General features: G+C 35.7%; 5 non-coding genes across 5 annotated transcripts; all 5 read left to right on the top strand.

Moving 5' to 3' along the window:
- Window positions 1–708: 708 nt before the first annotated feature.
- TRNAL-UAA (transfer RNA leucine (anticodon UAA)) lies at window positions 709–801 on the top strand. Its single transcript is given in 2 exon segments — window positions 709–746; window positions 766–801. It is a non-coding gene; the product is annotated as a tRNA-Leu (tRNA).
- A 1,642-nt stretch (window positions 802–2,443) lies between these two features.
- On the top strand, window positions 2,444–2,536 carry TRNAL-UAA (transfer RNA leucine (anticodon UAA)). The gene is given in 2 exon segments: window positions 2,444–2,481; window positions 2,501–2,536. It is a non-coding gene; the product is annotated as a tRNA-Leu (tRNA).
- Window positions 2,537–5,077: 2,541 nt separating this feature from the next.
- On the top strand, window positions 5,078–5,170 carry TRNAL-UAA (transfer RNA leucine (anticodon UAA)). The gene is given in 2 exon segments: window positions 5,078–5,115; window positions 5,135–5,170. It is a non-coding gene; the product is annotated as a tRNA-Leu (tRNA).
- A 5,224-nt stretch (window positions 5,171–10,394) lies between these two features.
- TRNAI-AAU (transfer RNA isoleucine (anticodon AAU)) lies at window positions 10,395–10,487 on the top strand. Its single transcript is given in 2 exon segments — window positions 10,395–10,432; window positions 10,452–10,487. It is a non-coding gene; the product is annotated as a tRNA-Ile (tRNA).
- Window positions 10,488–14,718: 4,231 nt separating this feature from the next.
- On the top strand, window positions 14,719–14,811 carry TRNAI-AAU (transfer RNA isoleucine (anticodon AAU)). Its single transcript is given in 2 exon segments — window positions 14,719–14,756; window positions 14,776–14,811. It is a non-coding gene; the product is annotated as a tRNA-Ile (tRNA).
- The last annotated feature ends 2,474 nt before the right edge of the window (window positions 14,812–17,285 follow it).

A 17,285-nucleotide genomic window follows, 5' to 3' on the forward strand; every position in this document is an offset into this window, starting at 1 on the left:
TAGTCATTGATTAAATTAATATTTAACATCTGCTTTGGTTCAAATGCACTGCATATCTTCCTTCAGTCAGCCAACAAAACAGCAATGGAAAAGATTAACATACTGTTGGTAAAGCAGTTGCATCAAATTGATTTTCTGCAATATAGCATGATAATCCATACTGACAGCTCTGGATATTACCAGCACATTTCTTGCTGGACTTGGTAATGCAAAGAACACAGTAAACAGCTTCACTTTTTTTCAAAAATAAATAATTGACTATTAAAAACCTATCAGTCTTAAATAAGGACATCAGTAAGCACCAATTTCAAAATGGATAAGGCACTGTTCTCCTAAGCCAGTGGTTGTGGGTTTAAGTCCCGTCTGAGTTGGAAGTCATTACAACAAGTGTCTCATCACTAGAGTTGATATTTTATCCTTGCTTCAACTGTAAAACAGTCTTGCAGTGTTTAGCTTGTAAAAAATGACAACAGAAGCTAAAATATGACATTAATTATGATAACATTGTTGTTGTTGTTGTTGTTGTTGTTGTTGTTTTTTAAACCTTTTTTATCCCCGTGGACAGCTTATTCAAGTGCCATCTGGCATGCATGTTCCTTTGTTGCTCATCATTCATCACCAAAAATGATTTTCTTTTCAATTCTTATGACTGTACTGATTGTATTGAATAAAATCCACATCTAGCATAACCAAACAATGCCGCAAAGTGCTCCAGTTGCGCAATTGGTCAGCGCGCGGTACTTAAAAGACAGTATCTGTTGAGCAATACTGAGGTTGTGAGTTCAAGCCTCACCTGGAGCATCTTTGTATACTGTTCTTTTTCCTTTTCTTATGTCATTAGTCATTGATTATAAACTGCTACCTTAATATTTAATATGATATTACAAAGGATGGAAGAAAGAAAGAAAAAACACAAACATGGTTGTGCATTTAAGTTGTCAGCACACATCTGCTTTGGTTCAAATGCACTGCATATCTTCCTTCAGTCAGCCAACAAAACAGCAATGGAAAAGATTAACATACTGTTGGTAAAGCAGTTGCATCAAATTGATTTTCTGCTATATAGCATGATAATCCATACTGACAGCTCTGGATAGTACCAGCACATTTCTTGCTGGACTTGGTAATGCAAAGAACACAGTAAACAGCTTCACTTTTTTTCAAAAATAAATAATTGACTATTAAAAACCTATCAGTCTTAAATAAGAACATCAGTAAGCACCACTGGCATAATGGATAAGGCACTGTTCTCCTAACACAGTGGTTATTGGTTTAAGTCCCGCCTGAGTTGGAAGTCATTACAGCAAGTGTCTCATCACTAGAGTTGATATTTTATCCTTGCTTCAACTGTAAAACAGTCTTGCAGTGTTTAGCTTGTAAAAAATGACCACAGAAGCTAAAATATGACATTAATTATGATTACATTGTTGTTGTTGTTTTTTAAACCTTTTTTATCACCGTGGAGAGTTTATTCAAGTGCCATCTGGCATGCATGTTCCTTTGTTGCTCATCATTCATCACCAAAAATGATTTTCTTTTTCAATTCTTATGACTGTACTGATTGTATTGAATAAAATCCACATCTAGCATAAACAATCAATGCTGCAAAGTGCTCCAGTGGTGCGATTTGTCAGCGTGCTGTACTTATAAGACAGTATCTGTTGAGCCATGCTGAGGTTGTGAGTTCAAGCCTCACCTGGAGTATACTGTTTTTTTTTTCCTTTTCTTATGTCATTAGTCATTGATTAAATTAATATTTAACATCTGCTTTGGTTCAAATGCACTGCATATCTTCCTTCAGTCAGCCAACAAAACAGCAATGGAAAAGATTAACATACTGTTGGTAAAGCAGTTGCATCAAATTGATTTTCTGCAATATAGCATGATAATCCATACTGACAGCTCTGGATAGTACCAGCACATTTCTTGCTGGACTTGGTAATGCAAAGAACACAGTAAACAGCTTCACTTTTTTTCAAAAATAAATAATTGACTATTAAAAACCTATCAGTCTTAAATAAGGACATCAGTAAGCACCAATTTCAAAATGGATAAGGCACTGTTCTCCTAAGCCAGTGGTTGTGGGTTTAAGTCCCGTCTGAGTTGGAAGTCATTACAACAAGTGTCTCATCACTAGAGTTGATATTTTATCCTTGCTTCAACTGTAAAACAGTCTTGCAGTGTTTAGCTTGTAAAAAATGACCACAGAAGCTAAAATATGACATTAATTATGATAACATTGTTGTTGTTGTTGTTGTTGTTGTTGTTGTTTTTTAAACCTTTTTTATCCCCGTGGACAGCTTATTCAAGTGCCATCTGGCATGCATGTTCCTTTGTTGCTCATCATTGATCACCAAAAATGATTTTCTTTTCAATTCTTATGACTGTACTGATTGTATTGAATAAAATCCACATCTAGCATAACCAAACAATGCCGCAAAGTGCTCCAGTTGCGCAATTGGTCAGCGCGCGGTACTTAAAAGACAGTATCTGTTGAGCAATACTGAGGTTGTGAGTTCAAGCCTCACCTGGAGCATCTTTGTATACTGTTCTTTTTCCTTTTCTTATGTCATTAGTCATTGATTATAAACTGCTACCTTAATATTTAATATGATATTACAAAGGATGGAAGAAAGAAAGAAAAAACACAAACATGGTTGTGCATTTAAGTTGTCAGCACACATCTGCTTTGGTTCAAATGCACTGCATATCTTCCTTCAGTCAGCCAACAAAACAGCAATGGAAAAGATTAACATACTGTTGGTAAAGCAGTTGCATCAAATTGATTTTCTGCTATATAGCATGATAATCCATACTGACAGCTCTGGATAGTACCAGCACATTTCTTGCTGGACTTGGTAATGCAAAGAACACAGTAAACAGCTTCACTTTTTTTCAAAAATAAATAATTGACTATTAAAAACCTATCAGTCTTAAATAAGAACATCAGTAAGCACCACTGGCATAATGGATAAGGCACTGTTCTCCTAACACAGTGGTTATTGGTTTAAGTCCCGCCTGAGTTGGAAGTCATTACAGCAAGTGTCTCATCACTAGAGTTGATATTTTATCCTTGCTTCAACTGTAAAACAGTCTTGCAGTGTTTAGCTTGTAAAAAATGACCACAGAAGCTAAAATATGACATTAATTATGATAACATTGTTGTTGTTGTTGTTTTTTTAAACCTTTTTTATCACCGTGGACAGCTTATTCAAGTACCATCTGGCATGCATGTCCCTTTGTTGCTCATCATTCATCACCAAAAATGATTTTCTTTTCAATTCTTATGACTGTACTGATTGTATTGAATAAAATCCACATCTAGCATAACCAATTAATGCTGCAAAGTGCTCCAGTGTCGCAATTGGTCAGCGCGCGGTACTTATAAGACAGTATCTGTTGAGCAATGCCGAGGTTGTGAGTTCAAGCCTCACCTAGAGCATCTTTGTATACTGATTTTTTTCCTTTTCTTATGTCATTAGTTATTGATTATAAACTGCTACCTTAATATTTAATATGATATTACAAAGGATGGAAGAAAGTAAGAAAAAACACAAACATGATTGTGCATTTAAGTTGTCAGCACACATCTGCTTTGGTTCAAATGCACTGCATATCTTCCTTCAGTCAGCCAACAAAACAGCAATGGAAAAGATTAACATGCTGTTGGTAAAGCAGTTGCATCAAATTGATTTTCTGCTATATAGCACGATAATCGATACTGACAGCTCTGGATAGTACCAGCACATTTCTTGCTGGACTTGGTAATGCAAAGAACACAGTAAACAGCTTCACTTTTTCCTCAAAAATAAATAATTGACTATTAAAAACCTAGCAGTCTTAAATAAGAACATCAGTAAGCACCACTGGCATAATGGATAAGTCACTGCCCTCCTAAGCCAGGGGGTCCAAGTCCCATATGGGGTGGAAGTAATTACAGCAAGTGTTTCATCACTAGAGTTGATATTTTATCCTTGCTTCAACTGTAAAACAGTCTTGCAGTGTTTAGCTTGTAAAAAATGACCACAGAAGCTAAAATATGACATTAATTATAATAACATTGTTGTTGTTTTTTAAACCTTTTTTATCACCGTGGAGAGCTTATTCAAGTGCCATCTGGCATGCATGTTCCTTTGTTGCTCATCATTCATCACCAAAAATTATTTTCTTTTTCAATTCTTATGACTGTACTGATTGTATTGAATAAAATCCACATCTAGCATAAACAATCAATGCTGAAAAGTGCTCCAGTGGTGCGATTTGTCAGCGTGCTGTACTTATAAGACAGTATCTGTTGAGCCATGCCGAGGTTGTGAGTTCAAGCCTCACCTGGAGTATCTTTTTATACTGTTTTTTTTTCCTTTTCTTATGTCATTAGTCATTGATTAAATTAATATTTAACATCTGCTTTGGTTCAAATGCACTGCATATCTTCCTTCAGTCAGCCAACAAAACAGCAATGGAAAAGATTAACATACTGTTGGTAAAGCAGTTGCATCAAATTGATTTTCTGCAATATAGCATGATAATCCATACTGACAGCTCTGGATAGTACCAGCACATTTCTTGCTGGACTTGGTAATGCAAAGAACACAGTAAACAGCTTCACTTTTTTTCAAAAATAAATAATTGACTATTAAAAACCTAACAGTCTTAAATAAGGACATCAGTAAGCACCAATTTCATAATGGATAAGGCACTGTTCTCCTAAGCCAGTGGTTGTATGTTTAAGTCCCGTCTGAGTTGGAAGTCATTACAACAAGTGTCTCATCACTAGAGTTGATATTTTATCCTTGCTTCAACTGTAAAACAGTCTTGCAGTGTTTAGCTTGTAAAAAATGACCACAGAAGCTAAAATATGACATTAATTATGATAACATTGTTGTTGTTGTTGTTGTTGTTGTTTTTTAAACCTTTTTTATCCCCGTGGACAGCTTATTCAAGTGCCATCTGGCATGCATGTTCCTTTGTTGCTCATCATTCATCACCAAAAATGATTTTCTTTTCAATTCTTATGACTGTACTGATTGTATTGAATAAAATCCACATCTAGCATAACCAAACAATGCTGCAAAGTGCTCCAGTGGCGCAATTGGTCAGCGCGCGGTACTTAAAAGACAGTATTTGTTGAGCAATACTGAGGTTGTGAGTTCAAGCCTCACCTGGAGCATCTTTGTATACTGTTCTTTTTCCTTTTCTTATGTCATTAGTCATTGATTATAAACTGCTACCTTAATATTTAATATGATATTACAAAGGATGGAAGAAAGAAAGAAAAAACACAAACATGGTTGTGCATTTAAGTTGTCAGCACACATCTGCTTTGGTTCAAATGCACTGCATATCTTCCTTCAGTCAGCCAACAAAACAGCAATGGAAAAGATTAACATACTGTTGGTAAAGCAGTTGCATCAAATTGATTTTCTGCTATATAGCATGATAATCCATACTGACAGCTCTGGATAGTACCAGCACATTTCTTGCTGGACTTGGTAATGCAAAGAACACAGTAAACAGCTTCACTTTTTTTCAAAAATAAATAATTGACTATTAAAAACCTATCAGTCTTAAATAAGTACATCAGTAAGCACCACTGGCATAATGGATAAGGCACTGTTCTCCTAACACAGTGGTTATTGGTTTAAGTCCCGCCTGAGTTGGAAGTCATTACAGCAAGTGTCTCATCACTAGAGTTGATATTTTATCCTTGCTTCAACTGTAAAACAGTCTTGCAGTGTTTAGCTTGTAAAAAATGACCACAGAAGCTAAAATATGACATTAATTATGATAACATTGTTGTTGTTGTTTTTTTAAACCTTTTTTTATCACCGTGGACAGCTTATTCATGTACCATCTGGCATGCATGTCCCTTTGTTGCTCATCATTCATCACCAAAAATGATTTTCTTTTCAATTCTTATGACTGTACTGATTGTATTGAATAAAATCAACATCTAGCATAACCAATTAATGCTGCAAAGTGCTCCAGTGGCGCAATTGGTCAGCACGCGGTACTTATAAGACAGTATCTGTTGAGCAATGCCGAGGTTGTGAGTTCAAGCCTCACCTAGAGCATCTTTGTATACTGATTTTTTTCCTTTTCTTATGTCATTAGTCATTGATTATAAACTGCTACCTTAATATTTAATATGATATTACAAAGGATGGAAGAAAGTAAGAAAAAACACAAACATGATTGTGCATTTAAGTTGTCAGCACACATCTGCTTTGGTTCAAATGCACTGCATATCTTCCTTCAGTCAGCCAACAAAACAGCAATGGAAAAGATTAACATGCTGTTGGTAAAGCAGTTGCATCAAATTGATTTTCTGCTATACAGCATGATAATCGATACTGACAGCTCTGGATAGTACCAGCACATTTCTTGCTGGACTTGGTAATGCAAAGAACACAGTAAACAGCTTCACTTTTTCCTCAAAAATAAATAATTGACTATTAAAAACCTAGCAGTCTTAAATAAGAACATCAGTAAGCACCACTGGCATAATGGATAAGTCACTGCCCTCCTAAGCCAGGGGGTCCAAGTCCCATATGGGGTGGAAGTAATTACAGCAAGTGTCTCATCACTAGAGTTGATATTTTATCCTTGCTTCAACTGTAAAACAGTCTTGCAGTGTTTAGCTTGTAAAAAATGACCACAGAAGCTAAAATATGACATTAATTATAATAACATTGTTGTTGTTTTTTAAACCTTTTTTATCACCGTGGAGAGCTTATTCAAGTGCCATCTGGCATGCATGTTCCTTTGTTGCTCATCATTCATCACCAAAAGTTATTTTCTTTTTCAATTCTTATGACTGTACTGATTGTATTGAATAAAATCCACATCTAGCATAAACAAGCAATGCTGAAAAGTGCTCCAGTGGTGCGATTTGTCAGCGTGCTGTACTTATAAGACAGTATCTGTTGAGCCATGCCGAGGTTGTGAGTTCAAGCCTCACCTGGAGTATCTTTTTATACTGTTTTTTTTTCCTTTTCTTATGTCATTAGTCATTGATTAAATTAATATTTAACATCTGCTTTGGTTCAAATGCACTGCATATCTTCCTTCAGTCAGCCAACAAAACAGCAATGGAAAAGATTAACATACTGTTGGTAAAGCAGTTGCATCAAATTGATTTTCTGCAATATAGCATGATAATCCATACTGACAGCTCTGGATAGTACCAGCACATTTCTTGCTGGACTTGGTAATGCAAAGAACACAGAAAAACAGCTTCACTTTTTTTCAAAAATAAATAATTGACTATTAAAAACCTAACAGTCTTAAATAAGGACATCAGTAAGCACCACTGGCATAATGGATAAGGCACTGTTCTCCTAAGCCAGTGGTTGTATGTTTAAGTCCCGTCTGAGTTGGAAGTCATTACAACAAGTGTCTCATCACTAGAGTTGATATTTTATCCTTGCTTCAACTGTAAAACAGTCTTGCAGTGTTTAGCTTGTAAAAAATGACCACAGAAGCTAAAATATGACATTAATTATGATAACATTGTTGTTGTTGTTGTTGTTGTTGTTTATTAAACCTTTTTTATCCCCGTGGACAGCTTATTCAAGTGCCATCTGGCATGCATGTTCCTTTGTTGCTCATCATTCATCACCAAAAATGATTTTCTTTTCAATTCTTATGACTGTACTGATTGTATTGAATAAAATCCACATCTAGCATAACCAAACAAAGCTGCAAAGTGCTCCAGTGACACAATTGGTCAGCGCGCGGTACTTATAAGACAGTATCTGTTGAGCAATACTGAGGTTGTGAGTTCAAGCCTCACCTGGAGCATCTTTGTATACTGTTTTTTTTCCTTTTCTTATGTCATTAGTCATTCATTATAAACTGCTACCTTAATATTTAATATGATATTACAAAGGATGGAAGAAAGAAAGAAAAAACACAAACATGGTTGTGCATTTAAGTTGTCAGCACACATCTGCTTTGGTTCAAATGCACTGCATATCTTCCTTCAGTCAGCCAACAAAACAGCAATGGAAAAGATTAACATACTGTTGGTAAAGCAGTTGCATCAAATTGATTTTCTGCTATATAGCATGATAATCCATACTGACAGCTCTGGATAGTACCAGCACATTTCTTGCTGGACTTGGTAATGCAAAGAACACAGTAAACAGCTTCACTTTTTTTCAAAAATAAATAATTGACTATTAAAAACCTATCAGTCTTAAATAAGAACATCAGTAAGCACCACTGGCATAATGGATAAGGCACTGTTCTCCTAAGCCAGTGGTTGTGGGTTTAAGTCCCGTCTGAGTTGGAAGTCATTACAACAAGTGTCTCATCATTAGAGTTGATATTTTATCCTTGCTTCAACTGTAAAACAGTCTTGCAGTGTTTAGCTTGTAAAAAATGACCACAGAAGCTAAAATATGACATTAATTATGATAACATTGTTGTTGTTTTTTAAACCTTTTTTATCACCGTGGACAGCTTATTCAAGTACCATCTGGCATGCATGTCCCTTTGTTGCTCATCATTCATCACCAAAAATGATTTTCTTTTCAATTCTTATGACTGTACTGATTGTATTGAATAAAATCCACATCTAGCATAACCAATTAATGCTGCAAAGTGCTCCAGTAGCGCAATTGGTCAGCGCGCGGTACTTATAAGACAGTATCTGTTGAGCAATGCCGAGGTTGTGAGTTCAAGCCTCACCTAGAGAATCTTTGTATACTGGTTTTTTTCCTTTTCTTATGTCATTAGTCATTGATTATAAACTGCTACCTTAATATTTAATATGATATTACAAAGGATGGAAGAAAGTAAGAAAAAACACAAACATGATTGTGCATTTAAGTTGTCAGCACACATCTGCTTTGGTTCAAATGCACTGCATATCTTCCTTCAGTCAGCCAACAAAACAGCAATGGAAAAGATTAACATACTGTTGGTAAAGCAGTTGCATCAAATTGATTTTCTGCAATATAGCATGATAATCCATACTGACAGCTCTGGATAGTACCAGCACATTTCTTGCTGGACTTAGTAATGCAAAGAACACAGTAAACAGCTTCACTTTTTCATCAAAAATAAATAATTGACTATTAAAAACCTAACAGTCTTAAATAAGAACATCAGTAAGCACCACTGGCATAATGGATTAGTCACTGCCCTCCTAAGCCAGGGGGTCCAAGTCCCATATGGGGTGGAAGTAATTACAGCAAGTGTCTCATCACTAGAGTTGATATTTTATCCTTGCTTCAACTGTAAAACAGTCTTGCAGTGTTTAGCTTGTAAAAAATGACCACAGAAGCTAAAATATGACATTAATTATGATAACATTGTTGTTGTTTTTTAAACCTTTTCTATCACCGTGGACAGCTTATTCAAGTGCCATCTGGCATGCATGTTCCTTTGTTGCTCATCATTCATCACCAAAAATGATTTTCTTTTTCAATTCTTATGACTGTACTGATTGTATTGAATAAAATCCACATCTAGCATAAACAATCAATGCTGCAAAGTGCTCCAGTGGTGCAATTTGTCAGCGTGCTGTACTTATAAGACAGTATCTGTTGAGCAGTGCCGAGGTTGTGAGTTCAAGCCTCACCTGGAGCATCTTTGTATACTGTTTTTTTTCCCTTTCTTATGTCATTAGTCATTGATTATAAACTGCTACCTTAATATTTAATATGATATTACAAAGGATGGAAGAAAGAAAGAAAAAACACAAACATGATTGTGCATTTAAGTTGTCAGCACACATCTGCTTTGGTTCAAATGCACTGCATATCTTCCTTCAGTCAGCCAACAAAACAGCAATGGAAAAGATTAACATACTGTTGGTAAAGCAGTTGCATCAAATTGATTTTCTGCAATATAGCATGATAATCCATACTGACAGCTCTGGATAGTACCAGCACATTTCTTGCTGGACTCTGTAATGCAAAGAACACAGTAAACAGCTTCACTTTTTCCTCAAAAATAAATAATTGACTATTAAAAACCTAACAGTCTTAAATAAGAACATCAGTAAGCACCACTGGCATAATGGATGTCACTGCCCTTCTAAGCCAGGGGGTCCAAGTCCCATATGGGGTGGAAGTAATTACAGCAAGTGTCTCATCACTAGAGTTGATATTTTATCCTTGCTTCAACTGTAAAACAGTCTTGCAGTGTTTAGCTTGTAAAAAATGAATACAGAAGCTAAAATATGACATTAATTATGATAACATTGTTGTTTTTAAAACCTTTTCTATCACAATGGACAGCTTATTCAAGTACCATCTGGCATGCATGTTCCTTTGTTGCTCATCATTCATCACCAAAAATTATTTTCTTTTTCAATTCTTATGACTGTACTGATTGTATTGAATAAAATCCACATCTAGCATAACCAATTAATGCTGCCAAGTGCTCCAGTGGCGCAATTGGTCAGCGCGCGGTACTAATAAGACAGTATCTGTTGAGCAATGCCGAGGTTGTGAGTTCAAGCCTCACCTGGAGCATCTTTGTATACTGTTTTTTTTCCTTTTCTTATGTCATTAGTCATTGATTAAATTAATATTTAACATCTGCTTTGGTTCAAATGCACTGCATATCTTCCTCAAGTCAGCCAACAAAACAGCAATGGAAAAGATTAACATACTGTTGGTAAAGCAGTTGCATCAAATTGATTTTCTGCAATATAGCATGATAATCCATACTGACAGCTCTGGATAGTACCAGCACATTTCTTGCTGGACTCTGTAATGCAAAGAACACAGTAAACAGCTTCACTTTTTCCTCAAAAATAAATAATTGACTATTAAAATCTATCAGTCTTAAATAAGGACATCAGTAAGCACCACTGGCATAATGGATAAGTCACTGCCCTCCTAAGCCAGGGGGTCCAAGTCCCATATGGGGTGGAAGTAATTACAGCAAATGTATCATCACTAGAGTTGATATTTTATCCTTGCTTCAACTGTAAAACAGTCTTGCAGTGTTTAGCTTGTAAAAATTGACCACATAAGCTAAAATATGACATTAATTATGATAACATTGTTGTTGTTGTTTTTTAAACCTTTTTTTATCACCGTGGACAGCTTATTCAAGTGCCATCTGGCATGCATGTTCCTTTGTTGCTCATCATTCATCACCAAAAATGATTTTCTTTTTCAATTCTTATGACTGTACTGATTGTATTGAATAAAATCCACATCTAGCATAACCAAACAATGCTGCAAAGTGCTCCAGTGGCGCAATTGGTCAGCAAGCGGTACTTATAAGACAGTATCTGTTGAGCAATGCAGAGGTTGTGAGTTCAAGCCTCACCTGGAGCATCTTTGTATCCTGTTTTTTTTCCCTTTTCTTATGTCATTAGTCATTGATTAAATTAATATTTAACATCTACTTTGGTTCAAATGCACTGCATATCTTCCTTCAGTCAGCCAACAAAACAGCAATGGAAAAGATTAACATACTGTTGGTAAAGCAGTTGCATCAAATTGATTTTCTGCAATATAGCATGATAATCCATACTGACAGCTCTGGATAGTATTAGCACATTTCTTGCTGGACTTGGTAATGCAAAGAACACAGTAAACAGCTTCACTTTTTTTCAAAAATAAATAATTGACTATTAAAAACCTATCAGTCTTAAATAAGGACATCAGTAAGCACCACTGGCATAATGGATAAGGCACTGTTCTCCTAAGCCAGTGGTTGTGGGTTTAAGTCCCGTCTGAGTTGGAAGTCATTACAGCAAGTGTCTCATCACTAGAGTTGATATTTTATCCTTGCTTCAACTGAAAAACAGTCTTGCAGTGTTTAGCTTGTAAAAAATGACTACAGAAGCTAAAATATGACATTAATTATGATAACGTTGTTGTTGTTTTTTAAACCTTTTCTATCACCGTGGACAGCGTATTCAAGTGCCATCTGGCATGCATGTTCCTTTGTTGCTCATCATTCATCACCAAAAATGATTTTCTTTTTCAATTCTTATGACTGTACTGATTGTATTGAATAAAATCCACATCCAGCATAACCAATTAATGCTGCAAAGTGCTCCAGTGGCGCAATTAGTCAGCGCGCGGTACTTATAAGACAGTATCTGTTGAGCAATGCTGAGGTTGTGAGTTCAAGCCTCACCTGGAGCATCTTTGTATACTGTTTTTTTTCCTTTTCTTATGTCATTAGTCATTGATTATAAACTGCTACCTTAATATTTAATATGATATTACAAAGGATGGAAGAAAGAAAGAAAAAACACAAACATGATTGTGCATTTAAGTTGTCAGCACACATCTGCTTTGGTTCAAATGCACTGCATATCTTCCTTCAGTCAGCCAACAAAACAGCAATGGAAAAGATTAACATACTGTTGGTAAAGCAGTTGCATCAAATTGATTTTCTGCTATATAGCATGATAATCCATACTGACAGCTCTGGATAGTACCAGCACATTTCTTGCTGGACTTGGTAATGCAAAGAACACAGTAAACAGCTTCACTTTTTTTAAAAAATAAATAATTGACTATTAAAAACCTATCAGTCTTAAATAAGAACATCAGTAAGCACCACTGGCATAATGGATAAGGCACTGTTCTCCTAAGCCAGTGGTTGTGGGTTTAAGTCCCGTCTGAGTTGGAAGTCATTACAACAAGTGTCTCATCATTAGAGTTGATATTTTATCCTTGCTTCAACTGTAAAACAGTCTTGCAGTGTTTAGCTTGTAAAAAATGACCACAGAAGCTAAAATATGACATTAATTATGATAACATTGTTGTTGTTGTCTTTTAAACCTTTTTTATCACTGTGGACAGCTTATTCAAGTACCATCTGGCATGCATGTCCCTTTGTTGCTCATCATTCATCACCAAAAATGATTTTCTTTTCAATTCTTATGACTGTACTGATTGTATTGAATAAAATCCACATCTAGCATAACCAATTAATGCTGCAAAGTGCTCCAGTAGCGCAATTGGTCAGCGCGCGGTACTTATAAGACAGTATCTGTTGAGCAATGCCGAGGTTGTGAGTTCAAGCCTCACCTAGAGAATCTTTGTATACTGGTTTTTTTCCTTTTCTTATGTCATTAGTCATTGATTATAAACTGCTACCTTAATATTTAATATGATATTACAAAGGATGGAAGAAAGTAAGAAAAAACACAAACATGATTGTGCATTTAAGTTGTCAGCACACATCTGCTTTGGTTCAAATGCACTGCATATCTTCCTTCAGTCAGCCAACAAAACAGCAATGGAAAAGATTAACATACTGTTGGTAAAGCAGTTGCATCAAATTGATTTTCTGCAATATAGCATGATAATCCATACTGACAGCTCTGGATAGTACCAGCACATTTCTTGCTGGACTTAGTAATGCAAAGAACACAGTAAACAGCTTCACTTTTTCATCAAAAATAAATAATTGACTATTAAAAACCTAACAGTCTTAAATAAGAACATCAGTAAGCACCACTGGCATAATGGATAAGTCACTGCCCTCCTAAGCCAGGGGGTCCAAGTCCCATATGGGGTGGAAGTAATTACAGCAAGTGTCTCATCACTAGAGTTGATATTTTATCCTTGCTTCAACTGTAAAACAGTCTTGCAGTGTTTAGCTTGTAACAAATGACCACAGAAGCTAAAATATGACATTAATTATGATAACATTGTTGTTGTTTTTTAAACCTTTTCTATCACCGTGGACAGCTTATTCAAGTGCCATCTGGCATGCATGTTCCTTTGTTGCTCATCATTCATCACCAAAAATGATTTTCTTTTTCAATTCTTATGACTGTACTGATTGTATTGAATAAAATCCACATCTAGCATAAACAATCAATGCTGCAAAGTGCTCCAGTGGTGCAATTTGTCAGCGTGCTGTACTTATAAGACAGTATCTGTTGAGCAGTGCCGAGGTTGTGAGTTCAAGCCTCACCTGGAGCATCTTTGTATACTGTTTTTTTTCCCTTTCTTATGTCATTAGTCATTGATTATAAACTGCTTCCTTAATATTTAATATGATATTACAAAGGATGGAAGAAAGAAAGAAAAAACACAAACATGATTGTGCATTTAAGTTGTCAGCACACATCTGCTTTTGTTCAAATGCACTGCATATCTTCCTTCAGTCAGCCAACAAAACAGCAATGGAAAAGATTAACATACTGTTGGTAAAGCAGTTGCATCAAATTGATTTTCTGCAATATAGCATGATAATCCATACTGACAGCTCTGGATAGTACCAGCACATTTCTTGCTGGACTCTGTAATGCAAAGAACACAGTAAACAGCTTCACTTTTTCCTCAAAAATAAATAATTGACTATTAAAAACCTAACAGTCTTAAATAAGAACATCAGTAAGCACCACTGGCATAATGGATAAGTCACTGCCCTTCTAAGCCAGGGGGTCCAAGTCCCATATGGGGTGGAAGTAATTACAGCAAGTGTCTCATCACTAGAGTTGATATTTTATCCTTGCTTCAACTGTAAAACAGTCTTGCAGTGTTTAGCTTGTAAAAAATGACCACAGAAGCTAAAATATGACATTAATTATGATAACATTGTTGTTTTTAAAACCTTTTCTATCACAATGGACAGCTTATTCAAGTACCATCTGGCATGCATGTTCCTTTGTTGCTCATCATTCATCACCAAAAATGATTTTCTTTTTCAATTCTTATGACTGTACTGATTGTATTGAATAAAATCCACATCTAGCATAACCAATTAATGCTGCCAAGTGCTCCAGTGGCGCAATTGGTCAGCGCGCGGTACTAATAAGACAGTATCTGTTGAGCAATGCCGAGGTTGTGAGTTCATGCCTCACCTGGAGCATCTTTGTATACTGTTTTTTTTCCTTTTCTTATGTCATTAGTCATTGATTAAATTAATATTTAACATCTGCTTTGGTTCAAATGCACTGCATATCTTCCTCAAGTCAGCCAACAAAACAGCAATGGAAAAGATTAACATACTGTTGGTAAAGCAGTTGCATCAAATTGATTTTCTGCAATATAGCATGATAATCCATACTGACAGCTCTGGATAGTACCAGCACATTTCTTGCTGGACTCTGTAATGCAAAGAACACAGTAAACAGCTTCACTTTTTCCTCAAAAATAAATAATTGACTATTAAAATCTATCAGTCTTAAATAAGAACATCAGTAAGCACCACTGGCATAATGGATAAGTCACTGCCCTCCTAAGCCAGGGGGTCCAAGTCCCATATGGGGTGGAAGTAATTACAGCAAATGTATCATAACTAGAGTTGATATTTTATCCTTGCTTCAACTGTAAAACAGTCTTGCAGTGTTTAGCTTGTAAAAATTGACCACATAAGCTAAAATATGACATTAATTATGATAACATTGTTGTTGTTGTTTTTTAAACCTTTTTTTATCACCGTGGACAGCTTATTCAAGTGCCATCTGGCATGCATGTTCCTTTGTTGCTCATCATTCATCACCAAAAATGATTTTCTTTTTCAATTCTTATGACTGTACTGATTGTATTGAATAAAATCCACATCTAGCATAACCAAACAATGCTGCAAAGTGCTCCAGTGGCGCAATTGGTCAGCAAGCGGTACTTATAAGACAGTATCTGTTGAGCAATGCAGAGGTTGTGAGTTCAAGCCTCACCTGGAGCATCTTTGTATCCTGTTTTTTTTTTCCCTTTCTTATGTCATTAGTCATTGATTAAATTAATATTTAACATCTGCTTTGGTTCAAATGCACTGCATATCTTCCTTCAGTCAGCCAACAAAACAGCAATGGAAAAGATTAACATACTGTTGGTAAAGCAGTTGCATCAAATTGATTTTCTGCAATATAGCATGATAATCCATACTTACAGCTCTGGATAGTATTAGCACATTTCTTGCTGGACTTGGTAATGCAAAGAACACAGTAAACAGCTTCACTTTTTTTCAAAAATAAATAATTGACTATTAAAAACCTATCAGTCTTAAATAAGGACATCAGTAAGCACCACTGGCATAATGGATAAGGCACTGTTCTTCTAAGCCAGTGGTTGTGGGTTTAAGTCCCGTCTGAGTTGGAAGTCATTACAGCAAGTGTCTCATCACTAGAGTTGATATTTTATCCTTGCTTCAACTGAAAAACAGTCTTGCAGTGTTTAGCTTGTAAAAAATGACTACAGAAGCTAAAATATGACATTAATTATGATAACATTGTTGTTGTTGTTTTTTAAACCTTTTCTATCACCGTGGACAGCTTATTCAAGTGCCATCTGGCATGCATGTTCCTTTGTTGCTCATCATTCATCACCAAAAATGATTTTCTTTTTCAATTCTTATGACTGTACTGATTGTATTGAATAAAATCCACATCCAGCATAACCAATTAATGCTGCAAAGTGCTCCAGTGGCGCAATTAGTCAGCGCGCGGTACTTATAAGACAGTATCTGTTGAGCAATGCTGAGGTTGTGAGTTCAAGCCTCACCTGGAGCATCTTTGTATACTGTTTTTTTTCCTTTTCTTATGTCATTAGTCATTGATTATAAACTGCTACCTTAATATTTAATATGATATTACAAAGGATGGAAGAAAGAAAGAAAAAACACAAACATGATTGTGCATTTAAGTTGTCAGCACACATCTGCTTTGGTTCAAATGCACTGCATATCTTCCTTCAGTCAGCCAACAAAACTACAATGGAAAAGATTAACATACTGTTGGTAAAGCAGTTGCATCAAATTGATTTTCTGCAATATAGCATGATAATCCATACTGACAGCTCTGGATAGTACCAGCACATTTCTTGCTGGACTTGGTAATGCAAAGAACACAGTAAACAGCTTCACTTTTTCCTCAAAAATAAATAATTGACTACTAAAAACCTAACAGTCTTAAATAAGTACATCAGTAAGCACCACTGGCATAATGGATAAGTCACTGCCCTCCTAAGCCAGGGGGTCCAAGTCCCATATGATGTGGAAGTAATTACAGCAAGTGTCTCATCACTAGAGTTGATATTTTATCCTTGCTTCAACTGTAAAACAGTCTTGCAGTGTTTAGCTTGTAAAAAATGACCACAGAAGCTAAAATATGACATTAATTATGATAACATTGTTGTTGTTGTTGTTTTTTAAACCTTTTTTATCACCGTGGACAGCTTATTCAAGTGCCATCTGGCATGCATGTTCCTTTGTTGCTCATCATTCATCACCAAAAATGATTTTCTTTTTCAATTCTTATGACTGTACTGATTGTATTGAATAAAATCCACATCTAGCATAACCAAACAATGCTGCAAAGTGCTCCAGTGGCGCAATTGGTCAGCACG

The sequence above is a fragment of the Pseudophryne corroboree genome, chromosome 4, assembly GCF_028390025.1.
Source record: "Pseudophryne corroboree isolate aPseCor3 chromosome 4, aPseCor3.hap2, whole genome shotgun sequence".
Lineage (NCBI taxonomy): Eukaryota > Metazoa > Chordata > Amphibia > Anura > Myobatrachidae > Pseudophryne > Pseudophryne corroboree.